The sequence below is a fragment of the Rattus norvegicus genome, chromosome 1 (assembly GCF_021556685.1).
Source record: "Rattus norvegicus strain SHRSP/BbbUtx chromosome 1, alternate assembly SHRSP_T2T, whole genome shotgun sequence".
NCBI classification, from domain to species: domain Eukaryota; kingdom Metazoa; phylum Chordata; class Mammalia; order Rodentia; family Muridae; genus Rattus; species Rattus norvegicus.
In genome coordinates this window covers 163173821-163187386 of record NC_141534.1, presented here as the reverse complement: position 1 = coordinate 163187386, position 13566 = coordinate 163173821, and the positions used below count along the sequence as shown (strand labels likewise).

Sequence of the window (13566 nt, the reverse complement as noted above, 5' to 3'; positions counted from 1 at the left end):
AGAGAGAGAGAGACAGACAGAGAGAGAGAGACAGAGACAGAGACAGAGTCAGAGTGTCAGGTGATGGTGGCACACTCCTTTAATCCCAGCACTCTGGAGGCAGAGGGAGGTAGATCTCTGAGTTCAAAGGCAGCCTGGTCTACAGAGTGAGTTTCAGGACAGCCAGGGCTACATAGAGAAATCCTGTCAAAAACCCAATTGCGGCTAATTTCAATTGTCAACTAGATGAATGCCAGAATCAACAGGCCTTGGGCTTCTGCCTGTTAGAGGTTTTCTTGGTTATATTGACGTAGAAAGACATGTATTATGGGTGGTACCATTTCCTGGATTGAGATCTGGGACTGTATAAAATGGAGATGAATTAAGCACAAACATTCTCTGCTCCCTGTTTCTTGACTGTGGATACAAAATGCTCAGCTGCTTCAAGCTTATGTTACCTGTCCCCACTATGAACTGTGTCTCCACTCAGGGTATTTTATTATATCAACCGGAAAAGGGACTCAAACAAGGCACCAACTTGAAGAAGATGAATGTGCCTGATAAGGGATTTATACTGCAATGGACCAGGAATTCCCATAAATAAACAAACAAGAAACCAAAAGCAGACTGTGTGCTTCATTGTTCAAGAAACAAATCATAAACATGCACTTGACCAAGGAGGATTGCCAGGGGGCCAGTAAGCTTATGAAAGGTACCACCAAGTCATTAGGTACTAGAGAAACCTAAACCACAATGACACACAACATCATGACCCCTAGAATAGTTAAAGTGAAAGTGATGCTTGCTAGGGAATGTGTGTCCTTGGAGTAGGCAAGGTAATCAAACCACATTACTGGAATCTGGGTTTGAGGTTGTACCTGAGAAAAACTAGTAAACAATAGACATATGCATGTGTCAGAATGCATGCATGCAGGCAGGCATGCATGTATAGAGGCATGGATGTATCCCAGAAACCCTAATGCTAAAATGAAAGTAGCACCTTTAGGCTTGCACAATAACTCTTCTTGAAGCACCATTTGCAAATGTCTCTAAGTGGAAAGCAATTCCATTTAAAGCCAGAGCCAACACTACACAGTGGTAATAATGAACCACAAGGCACGGCATGGAGGCAGACGAGCTGAGCCCAAGCTCTATGATCCCATTACATCATCATAAAGCTGGCCAAAGTTTCATGTTCTATGTCTGGATAGAAGATAACTTACCAGGAAGTTAGAAAGCCAGAGCCTGGGATAGGGGAACAGAAAGATCTCAGGAAGGGGTAATGTTTGTTTAGTGCTTAATGTTCTGGTTCGCTTTATGAGGTGCTGAGCATCCTTCACGTTTAGTACACATACATGAAGAGTATATCCTTCATGCTTTGTACACACATACACACACACACACACACACACACACACACACACACACACACACCACCACCACCACCACCACCACCACCACCACCACCACCACCAACAACAACAACAACAACACAAACTATCCAACCAACCTTGGCCAGTTTACTTTTTAACTATGTGACATTAGGCAAGGCATTTAATATGTCTCCTTCCTTTCTTAATTTGCTGGGATGGGCAGGTTTAAAAAGAAAACAATAAAAACAGAAAAGCCCCGTGACATATATCCACAAATTCCTAAACCTGCGGATGCTTCAGATATTACATTCCTTTCTTTCCTCTTCTTCTACTTTCTCTCTCTCCTCCCATCCCTGTTGGGACATCATAGTATCTTTCTATGATCTGGGCTCTTGGAGACTTAGACTTTTTTCTCTTACTCACATTTTAAAAGGCACGAACCCAAACCAAGGTAATTATGACATAAATCGCTGTCTTGAGGGTGAAAGAGGGCATGAGACTGTGACAGCTTCTTGGGAGGTTCAGGATTACCAATGGGAGGGGACAATTCTTCCTCCAGAGAGGACAGAAGCAAGCAGCAGGCAGAGCAATGCAGGTGTGAGTTGAGGCTGAGGGTGGGCCCCAGCTGGGCTCAGTTCAGAAGCACTGTTGTTGGGGATTGCACAAGGACTGCAGGAAGAATGCAGTAGGCACTGCATGCCAATGTGGCGTCACACTTTCTTTCCTTTTAACCACACATGGGTTGTTTTCAACAGCGAAATTCTTCACAGACCAAAAAGAAACCAAGGAAAAACCCACTTTGTTTTCTTAAAACAAGTGCCAAGATCCTGATGAGAGGAGGAGGCCTAAGTCACAGAAAACATGAGCTTCCCAGAAAATAAACTCCTAATTACCAGGAACTTGAAACCTACTTCTGCCTACGGCTCCTTACGACTACAATACTAATGGGCTTCCTGGATGGTGGTGGGCTCCGGGTGTGTACATGAACAATCCCTTCCCCAACTGCTTAGTTCGTGCTTCCATCCTTTATCTGCCAAGCAAAAACTCTCCATTCCTTGGGGGAGGAATGAAAGGATGAATGGAGAGCTAGATGTGGGCATTCTTGTATGAAGGATGGGCAAGACTTTGAAATAAGAAAGGACCACCTGCTGTTGCCAGAAGAGAACCAAGGGAAGATAGGCTGTCACTGCGAGATCAGGGCAGGTATCCCTGTCCTGTGGGCTTGTAGTTCTCAGACTTGGCTGCACCTCTGAATCACACGGAAGCTTTCAAACAGTACTGATACCTAGGCTGCATGTTAAGTGGGTCTCGGTACAGGTACCATCATCAGCGTGTTTGAGAATCATCCAGGTCATTCTAGAAAACTATAGCTCTGGGTCCAAACCTGTTTCGGTGCTGCCTGTGGACTCAGAATAGCTTTTACCAGTGAAATGTTTGCAATGAATTTTATGTTAGGGAACATGAACACCAATTAAACAAACTCTGATTTTCTACCCAAGAAGCTCAATTCTTCTCATCAGCAGATGTAAAGCATGAAGCAGAACCCACAAATGGTGGTCACTGAACTGTGGACAGATGACAGAGAAGGATGGGGAGAGCTTGGTACAGGGCTATGGAGTCAAAAGTGGCTAAGTTGCTTGTATCTCAAAAAGCTAGAAAAGTTCTGAATACTTTCATCATAAAGAAAGGCTGGGTATATGAGGAGCTACAAGTCTAATCTGAATTAAACTCCTTTTTCATATACATTATATATATATCTTGTATATATAATATACAATATACAATATATTGAATATATATCTGAGTAGATATATCATATGGTCTACCACTGGTACATGTAACTTTTTATGTTTTAGCTTAAAATTAAAACTTTGAAAACAGAGTGTATTCAGTGTTCCCTACACACTGAATTTCATCAATACAAGACTTGTGAAAATGTTCTTGCCCCCTCACTGTATTGGTAAATGACTACAGATCGAGTGTCTCTAATATAAAATTCTCGAGCCTGAAAGCCTCAGCTGGTAAAGTTGCTTGTCAGCCAAGCAGCAAGCATGAAGACCAGAGTTCTGATGCCTAGAACCCATGTAAATGACAGATGAGTCTGGCCAAGCCAGTGCTCTAAACTTCAGTGCTCTGAAGGAGGAGACAGGGGACCTCTGGAACAAGCAAAGGTGCTAGACTAACCTATATCAGTGAGCTCTGGGCTCAAATAAGAGACCCTGCCTCAAAGATCAAGATGGGGGATAATTGAGAAAGATGACCTATCTTAACATTGTGACTCTCACATGCCTGTGTACTCACATACACCCATAGAAACACATGTGAACAGGAATTCAAATACCACACACACATACAAAATAGGTATTTCAGATTTTGAATATTCTTTTTATTTGGAAGTATTTGTGTTTATAAAATATCTTTGAAAGAGTACCTCTAAAAGCAGCATTCATTTATATTTCAAATACACCATATACACACAGCATAAAGGGAATTTTACATGCTATTTTAAATTACCACTGTATAAGACAAAGTCTGTTTCCAGTGAATTATATGACTTGGTGTGAGGTTGTCACTCAAATGGTTTCAGGTTCAGAAACATTTCAGAATTGGGGGTTAGTGATGCTCCATGCATACTCACTTCCCCACTGGACCAGAAACCTAAAATATTTATATCTGGCCCTTCACAGCAACATTTGTTGACCCCTGCTAAAGTTGATAGAAAATGACTGAATTATTTGTAGCAAGAGACAAAGAAACATGGTAAGGATTTGCTCAAAGTGGCCATCTGGGACAGACTTGAGATGAATCAAGATAGAAAGGAATAGGGAAAAAATACCATCATCATTTTTGCTTTGGCTGAGGGAGGAGCTCTATAGGAAGAGTGGGAATGAAGCAGGTGAACGAGCTAGTCCTCAGAGGTTTGAGAAGCAGCAAAAACATTCAGGGCATTGGCCAGAGGACTTTGGAGAAGAGGCCAAGAGGAAGTCCAAGAGACCTTGCTAGGGCTATGAAGATAAGACAAAGCCAACAGCACTATCATGGTAGTTTACAAAGATGTGAAGCCCTCAAGCATGTGATAGGAAGATGGCAGTTATTATAGTTGCCATCCCAAAGATGTGCCCAAACCAAAGAACCCTGGCTGAGGGTATCTATTGGCACTGGTGAACTTGATCCAACATGTTTAGTAAGAAATAACAGTCCTTATCCTTCCTCTCTTCCTTCTTATATTTATCTTCAAAAAGACCCTATGTGCTCTTTCAAATGGAACGGTTCACTTCTAGTACTTCTGTGTATAGACATTTTGGCATGAAAGGACAATTGTACTTTAATACTACTTGTCTCCTCAAATCATACTCAGTGCCAATCCCTGTGACATCGAATAGGCTATACTGTCCCTATTTCACAGAAAGAAGCAGTGAGGCAGAGAAGAGCAGGAACTTGGGTGACAACACATAAGCAGAGAAAAACAGGCTGATTCAGTGTAGATCCCCCTCTCAGTGTTCTGAGGGGGTCGCCCAGATTGCTGTGTGGCTCATAACTGTAGTCAGAATACCTCCTGGTATCTGTTTCATATGGACCCCAAACCTTCATTTATGTTCCTCAGGCCAAGTCCCTGAGGTCCTGCGTTTGAACTCCAGCCCTGCTTGTCCTTCTACTCTGAACCTCAGTTCTTCCATTTGGAAAAGGTGTATTGCACCTTCTAGAATTGCTGAGAGGAGCTCATGAGGCAATGTAGAGCACTCAGTTCAGTTTCAGTGATGCACACGACTACCTATTTAGTTGCGTCTTCCTCATTAGCCCACAATCTCAGTGGAGCCTGGCTTCAGTGTACGTATACAAGGATGCAATGGGATTGCAAATATAGACTCAGGAGGCAAAATGTTGGAGTCTCAAAACTGGTTCTGCAACTAACTAGCTGTGCTACCCTCGGGGAGTCATTTACAAAAAACAGATGCACATTGGTTCTGTATGTAGCCTTAAGAATTCAGTGAGTGGGGTTGGGGATTTAGCTCAGTGGTAGAGTGCTTGCCTAGCAAGCGCAAGGCCCTGGGATTGGTCCCCAGCTCTGATAAAAAAGAAAAAAAAAGATTTCAGTGAGTGGCACATATGTGGGATGTCAGTCACAGGACCAAGCTATAGGAAAGATCCAGACACGGCAGTGTGAGCTATCACCGTTGTTCTATAGTTCCGTTTATTTCCTGGACATATTTTCCCGCTAGTCCAGTCACTCAGATCTAAGTAAATCAACCCAAACTAGGGTCAAGGAGCAGAGCCAGGAGCCTGCCAAGGGACGCATCCATCCAGGGTTTACCAGCAACCTTTCCATGCCTGATATGTGCCATCCTTTGGGATGCCACATGTAGTAAGTCGCCCGCCCAGGCCCATGTCTGAGGTCTTCACAACTTGATGAACTACTGAAAATTGGTTTATACAGCAGCACACAGGCAATCGTCTTCTCTGTGTGGGTTTATATAGTAAAGTAGCCAGTATTAATCATGGAGAGCCACAGGCCCTTATCAATCCTGACACTCAAAAAATTCTGAAACCAAAAGGTTGCTTGGGTTCTTTCTTCCCTTCTTCTTCTTCTTTTTTAATAACTCAGTTGATGGCAAAACCTGACCTGCAGTGATGTGAGGCTATTTATTGTCTTTATTTTTCCCACTTAGTGTGACAGTCAGACATTTTCCTGCAGAAAAATTAATAGGCTTGATTATAGAACACTGCCCCAGACTCCACCAGGGGTATTATAGAATACACAGTATATGCAACCCATTTCCCTTCAAACATCCAAAGACACAAATTCCCGAACATATCTGACCCCAAGGCTCTGGAAGATGAATTGTGGACATGCATCTATTATTTCCTTGGGACAGCTGTAATCACTCCTGTTGTTCCCTTCAACCAAAAGATACAGAAAATTGGTGTTTGCCCATAACTGAATGACTTTTTATTTCTCTTTGAAAAAAATTCAATATATTGTTGAGATCTAAGCAATAAAATCAACTTTCCTCTTTTTTATGGAGTTAATATTTCAAATATTTACTTATGACCAGTCCAGATTTCTACAGACTGTTCTCAGAGAGAAAGAGGCAGTGTTGAAGTTAAAGCCAGACAACATCTACCACGCCTTAGGCCCAGGAACACCGCAGGACAGATGCAGAGATGACGCAGAGATTGTAAGGGTGAAGGTTTCATTTCCTACCCCACAAGGCCATAATCATTTACTCTTTCCTTGTGGTGGTGGCTCACAGGGGTGTCCTGCTGGGTCACAGAAAATGGGTGCTGGCTTTGGACAGGACAGAGTAGATTGTGAACTTGGGAGCAGGGGGTGCAAGACAAATGAAGCAATGGCTTCAATGTCTAGTTTAGTAGTTGTGGTCATGGCTGACCACTGATGGGTCCTGAAGTGACAGGTGACATCAGTAGCCTGGATGACTGTTTGCTTGTTAATGTTAGCTCCCTCAGTGAAGGAGAGTCTCAAAGAGAATGCATAGACATATGATGTTTCCGTATGTCCTCTGGACCATAACGATTGGTATCCTTGATTCCTAAAGGCATCTGTCCAGCCCTTGTCCCTCATCCTCTCCTCTTTTCCCTATGGCATAGCCAGGGCAGATGGGCTGGAAAACAGGTGTTCTGATCTCTGTTGTCTATCTGCTATGCAAACAGGGACAAACCACAGAGTCTCTCCATGTGTTCATAATATACCCAGCTTGTGAGACCATGAAATGTAAGTCCTAGCTAACAAACATACCAGCCAAACCAGCATACAAGAAGTACCATAAGAGAGGACCCGAGCCCAAAGAGAAGAGGAAGAGACAACTCATTCCCATAACACCTGATTGTTTGTACCTCTGGCTATCCTTCTTCTTGGTCCCAAATCAATCAAATCTGACTGCTTGATAGCAAGATATCCCTGAAACACAGCCCTATAGGTTCTGAAGACATTTTGTAAAACTGATGGATCAAAGCAAGACTGAGCAGTCATTCTGTTTCAGGGCAGGCATGGACGACATCGGGGTGAGATGCACACAAGGATGGCACTTTGAACAAGGTCTTGCACCCGGGAGATGCATGACTAGGCGAGACCAGGCATATATGTGCACTGAGGAGGTACAGTAGGAAGATGAAAGATGACCCACTAAATCTGTCACCAGCTCCACTTTGACAGACTCAAATAAGATAGAAAAGGCCACAGGCAACACATCACTCACATCTCAGGGTCTTTACTGTGACTTCAAATGGCTACAGCATCAGGTCCAAAAGCCTATCTTAAGCTTTTCCAGAATTCTTCACATCTAACTCTGGACATTCACCATCCTCTATTCTGTCTATTCCACAAATGGAAAAGTAACACAGGTCCTGAGGAACTGAGTTAAAAACAGGTTCGTATTTTATTCTTCACTCTCACTAAATATCAGAGGCCCAGTACTCAGGATACAGACTTGTCACCCAGACACACACACACACACACACACACACACACACACACACACACACACAGAGAGGGGGGGGTTTCTCTATGCCCTCAAGCAGAAGAAGAGCTAAGGAGAGATCTGGGTCTCCACTTGCTCACTTGTAAACTGCAGAGCAACAGTACTGGTTAGCCCAAGGACCACTGATGGGACAACACACACCACATCTCCCTGCAATTAAGGTTTTTCCCAAATGTTTGCTCGGAGCTGACCTCCCCACTCTGCCCACATCTTTGCCTTTCACCTCTACTTTTCCATGACTAACATATCTGGAAGATCCATGGACGGCTAATCTTTCTGAAATATCCCCTCACTAGCTTTCCAACATTTTCCAGTTGCATGAACCTTGTGGCTCTTCCCAACTGTGTGGTGTTTGGACTCAACACTGCTTCTTTAATCTGTGTCTCACCTTACCCTAGCTCCTTGCCTCCCATGATCTTTGCTTTATGAATTACTATGCTTTATGTATATAGTTCTAGAAGTATCTGACTGATTTGTCCCTTTAGAGAGGGGGAAACAGATGTCATACACAGTCCCTTAAAGACTGGGGCTTCTCAGCAGCCAGTCTCTCTAACAGTTGAGGCAGAGGAACCCTCAACAGAAGTTCTATGGTCTCCAGCTCTCAATGGACTCATCACTATGTCTTTCTGGCTCCCAAAGCCGCCAGTTCCTTATACTGCTGCCATGGACCTTCCATTCCAGGTGGAAGAAACTGCCAATGACGGCTCTAATTGGAGGGTGAGCAAGGTGATGACACAAAAGCCCATGGTGGCCAAGCTCAAATGCCTGCCTCCTTCCTCTGAGTGTCTCCCAGACAGGACCTCATGGTGCCCTCCTCTCACCTACAGGTAAGCTTGCTGGGGATCCACAGCCTTTTCTGTTTTGCATCCCTTAGTGCCAGTGCGTGGCTTAGGGAAAGACCACAAGCCAAGATGAGAGTGGATTCAGTAACTAAATTATCAGGAGAGACAGACCTGAGCCATCCCCATTAATAAAGTAACCCTGACCTTCCTTCCTTTCCCCTCCCCTTTTCCCTCCATCCTTCTTGCTTTCCTTTCTTCAGCCTTGCCTTCCTTTCCTTTCACTTTTCTTCAGTGTTGGGAATGGAGCAGAGGACCTTGCACATGCTGGACAAGTATTCTATCACTCAGCTGCATCCCCAGGTCTTTCTCTCAATGGATTTTTTTCCTGAATCCTGCTTTTGAGGGCTTAAGAGTCTAGCCAAGAACATGGCAGCCTTATAAGGAGCTTTCCAGTTCAAAGGCCAGACGCTGGTCCACACTAAGTTACAGGATTTGGTTTGAGGCATCGAGAAGCGACAGCCCAAGGGCTGAGCTGGGGAAAAGCTGGAGCTAAGAAGAAAATGACTGTGTGTATGGCTGAGGACATTAAACTCATGTCAGTCTTACACAGACCAGGCAGCAAATGTGTCTGCTTGCTGGTTTTTATGTGACTATCTCATATTCAAATTGTTTTCATTACAAATAGCACAAGGGGCACAACCCCATGGGGGTTAGGGACATAAAAATGGGTAGAGAGCCAGTCCGGAGAGCATCGGGATCCTCACCCATCCAGGTGACTCCATGCCACATGGCTACGGGGGAACCCCACAGATGTGCCAACTATAGGCTCCTTTATACACTCTCCTGAGCTAACCCATTATCTTCAGTATTTGATACCCAAAGTTAACTCCTTTCCAGACCAACATTTGCTGCCACTCATGGACAACAAAGGAGGACATCTCGGTCACTCCAAAGAATGTGAAGGGTCACTAGAGAATGCAAGCAGCTGGCTGCTGTAGAAGCTAGGAAGTGGAAGGTGATAAGGCCATGTGTCTGGGGAATCACTGGGCTATTCCTGGGGATCACTTTCTTGTCCATTCCAGGGAGAGCTGGCTGCTAACGGGCTGAAAAACTTGGGCAATTTTATAACTTTTTTAATTTACCCTTATAGAATTTGCATATAACCATCAAATCAATCTTAGCTGCTGTCAAGTGAAGCTAGCATTGTGGAGACTAGGGAAAGAAGCAGTCAAGATCTTAAAAATACTGAGTCCATGCCACCAAGAAAGCCCCACTCATAAGAGGTTCCTCATTAACATGTTAACCTTGCACAAAAGGTATCATCATCGTTGTCAGCGTCAGCGTCAGCGTCATCATCATGATCGTCATGATCATCATCACCCACTTAAACTGAAAAATTAAAGCACATTTATCTTTTAAATGAACAGTGTAAATCCATGTCTGTGTGTTGCTTGTTTACATTTACTCCTACTTGTACAAGAAAAATTAGTGGTCCAATGTAGGCAGAAGGTTGACAATCTGGAATACAAGCCAAAGTGCTAGATACTCTGTTTTTCTTCCTCTCTCTCTCACACACACTCTGGAGTGCCCTACCCCTTACATCCTTTAACAAACTCTGAAGTGTTATGTCCTTTAGCAGAACCCACTATCACCCATGTGCACAATATAGCATTCTGCATGCAGATGTGCAATTTTCCTGTGACTTCTCAGACGGTGATGATTGGTGTCTTTTGGGATCCTGAGAGACAGGAGAGCCCAGGTCATCATTGCCCTTTCCTCCCTGTGCTTTTGCTTTTCTTATCCATCCATATTCATGGGAGGATTAATAGTGGCTGCTGAAAAGACATGACAGGAGAGAGGGAGGCAAACACTCTTATAAGCTAGAAACTTCCCTATCAATTGCTTACTAAACATATGAGCCTAGTAGGACCCAACTTTAAGAATACAATCAGGGCTCGTGCAGAACTGACTACAGTCAACTGCAGTATGCTGAAAGTCCAACTCCAAGAAAGACAGCCAAAGGAAAATCAGGGCAGCAATGCATTATGTTCTAGACTATGTGTGGGGACAGATAAGGAATTCTTCGGTCCACAGAGGCTGGTGGAGCATCCCCTGCAATAACTAAGAAGGGAGATTCTTGCCCACAGGGGGACTCCAGAGCTTGGTTAAAAACAAACAAACAAACAAACAAACAAACAAACAAACAAAACAAAACAAAAAAACCAAGTAGATCATTCACAATGGTCAAGATCCAGAATCGCCCATCAACAAAAGGACGAAGAAAATGTTTTACAAGTAGATAACTGAGTTTTATTCAGCCATAAATAAAAAGGAAACAATGCCATTGCAAGAAAATGGATGGATCTGGATGCTGTGATGCTAAACGAAGTCAGACAAACTGCACACAAAAAGAAACAATACATTTTCTTGCATATACACAGAATCTGGATGTGTGTGTGTGTGTATGTATGTATGTATGTATGTATGTATGTATGTATGTATGTAAGGAGACCTATTTAGGATAAGGAAAGGACCAGAACAAGAGAGGGTGATAGGAGGCTAAAGATGAGTAAAGTACAAAGATATTCATGTCTACAAATATCATAATGAAATCCATTATTTTGCACAAACCAATTTTAAAGAGTAGGATTTTTTTTTTTTTTTTGGGAGAAGCAAGATTCAGCTATGTGAAAGGCATTCCTATCAAGCAGACAGCACAGCTGTCCCACAGAAGTTTGGGTAGGAAGATACACAGGGAGAGGCACATGAGAATTCAGTACGGAGAACTCCTCAGGGAAATTCATCCTACTCTGAGAAGGGACAGGCTGTCACCATAGATCCTCTCCATGGCGTTTTAGAGGCAGAAGCATGGAGATAGCCCATGTCTTCCACAGTCCAAGTGATTCCCAGCATTACTTTGTCGTTCTTACCAAGAATTGTTGGCAATTTCCAGAAAGCAAACCAGTCCTAGGCAAGAAAACAAGAGTTCTGACTGTTTTAGCAAAAATGTGCATTTGGGTTCCATAGTCTTTTCTTGGGAACAAACAGCCACTGAAATGAGTTTCTTCTCCCTTGAAACATTTCCAATCAGGGACTGATCTGCTAGGACGTCAAAGGGGAAAAAAATCCCTGCTATCATGGTCAAGAAAGAGAGACTGCTGGGATGAGAGCTGCTGTTTTCTGCTTCATCGGGGCAATAAAGCCTTTGATATTTTATTGTGTGAGAGAGGGAAGCGTCCACTCAAGAGACAACCTGAAGTGATCATGTTTTGCATACTACCTAGGATAAGAGTCGCTAATAAAACAGCCTGGACTATCCTCAGCTTGATTAATGGATGTTTGCTAATTTGATAAACCTAAGCCACAGGCACCAAAAGGAAAGGAGAGGGAAAGCGCATCTGAGGAGATGGATGAGTCAAATTGGGCTCTTTCTACTTGCCTGGATTGAATTACTGAGACCTTAGGCGAGCCATTCAAACTCTGTAAGTTCCTTCTTCTGTCAAGAGTGGGTTATAAAACCCCCCTCATTGGGGTTGTGGGGATTAATTGGAATTGTGTATAGAAAGTGCCCAGCAAAGTTCCTGACATGCAACCTGCACTCAATAAGTGGTAATTATTATTATCTCATTAGCCCAAACTCTACCCAAGGCAGTAACCCTTCTTTAAACAGACAGCGAACTAGAGAACTATCAGGTCACTTCTTGAATAAATATTTGTTGGCTGATTCTGTAATTAGTTGGCTACATACCCAGGAGTCACACATGCATGCACACACTCTCCAGACCACACTTTTCTGTGCTAGCTGACACTTAATGGTTAAACTCCCAACATGGAAAGAGACTTTGCAAGGTTCCTCTCCAGTTCTTTCGATGTTCCCTCGCTATTTTTTTTAAACCAGAGTCTCCTTTGAAGAATTTCGCAGAACACTGCCTAACTATGGAACAAATCCCTTCTAATTTCAGGAGCAGTATGAACCTGGGTGGAGACCTTTGTGCATTTAGGGGAGAGCATATCTAACAAACATTAGAACAGGGTTCTAAATGGCAAAGTGCTGCTCTCTCCAAGGCTTCCTGTCTCCCTCCTTCCATAACTGCAGAGGAGATACATGGGTTCGGCTGGCTTACTTGGTCCCTGGGCTTTGATTTCAGCACTGTAAACTGGAAAATTAAGACTACTTACATCACAGTACACTTTAAAGATTACATAAAATATATAGCCCAAAGTTCAAATCCTGGTCTCCCCATCAAGTGCACCCTCAAGCCTCAGTTTCCTCATGAATAAAATGGAGATGATAACCACACCCATCTTGTAGGACAAAAGGGGACAAGGACAATGCATGCTGATGCTTAGCACAGTGCCTGGTACAGAGTAAACACAGAATCGAAGTTGGCTAATGTCATTTTTCTCTTATTGTCTCTACCCCCTGACATATTTCTTCCCATGAGTCACTGTCATTTGCCACTTTTCCATTTAAAGAATGCTTTGGAGTTCAGGTTTAGACACTGCGGTCCTGAATGTTATGCCTGAGGTTTAAGGTACAGGGCACTTTACCCAAGACAGAATTAAAAGGCCTGCCAGCATGCCAGACCTCACTTCGAAGGAGTTTGATAGGCATTTATGAAGTCTTTAATTTAGATTAGAACAATTTAAAATATTTATTTAAAAATCAGTGACTAGTAGATTAAAAATCATAACAAAGGAGTATCTAGAAGAAGTAAAAGCCAGTGATTCATAGAGGTTTCATATATTCCAGCCCCTCTTCCTTAAAAGACTAAGGATGTATTGAGGTGTTACTTGTGTAGGCCTTGTGCTAAGCACTGGGAAAGGAACGAATAAGTCAATGGATCTTCTGCCCTCTAGGAGCTCACATTCTAGGGGGAACAGATTTATAAAAAGAACACAGGGCTCCCAACAGAGAAAGGTCAAAACTTAAGA

At 43.2% G+C, this 13566-nt stretch overlaps 1 protein-coding gene across 14 annotated transcripts in view; it reads right to left on the bottom strand.

Moving 5' to 3' along the window:
* The window catches only part of Tenm4 (teneurin transmembrane protein 4), a 700311-nt gene that overhangs the window by 648487 nt on the left and 38258 nt on the right, over positions 1-13566 (bottom strand).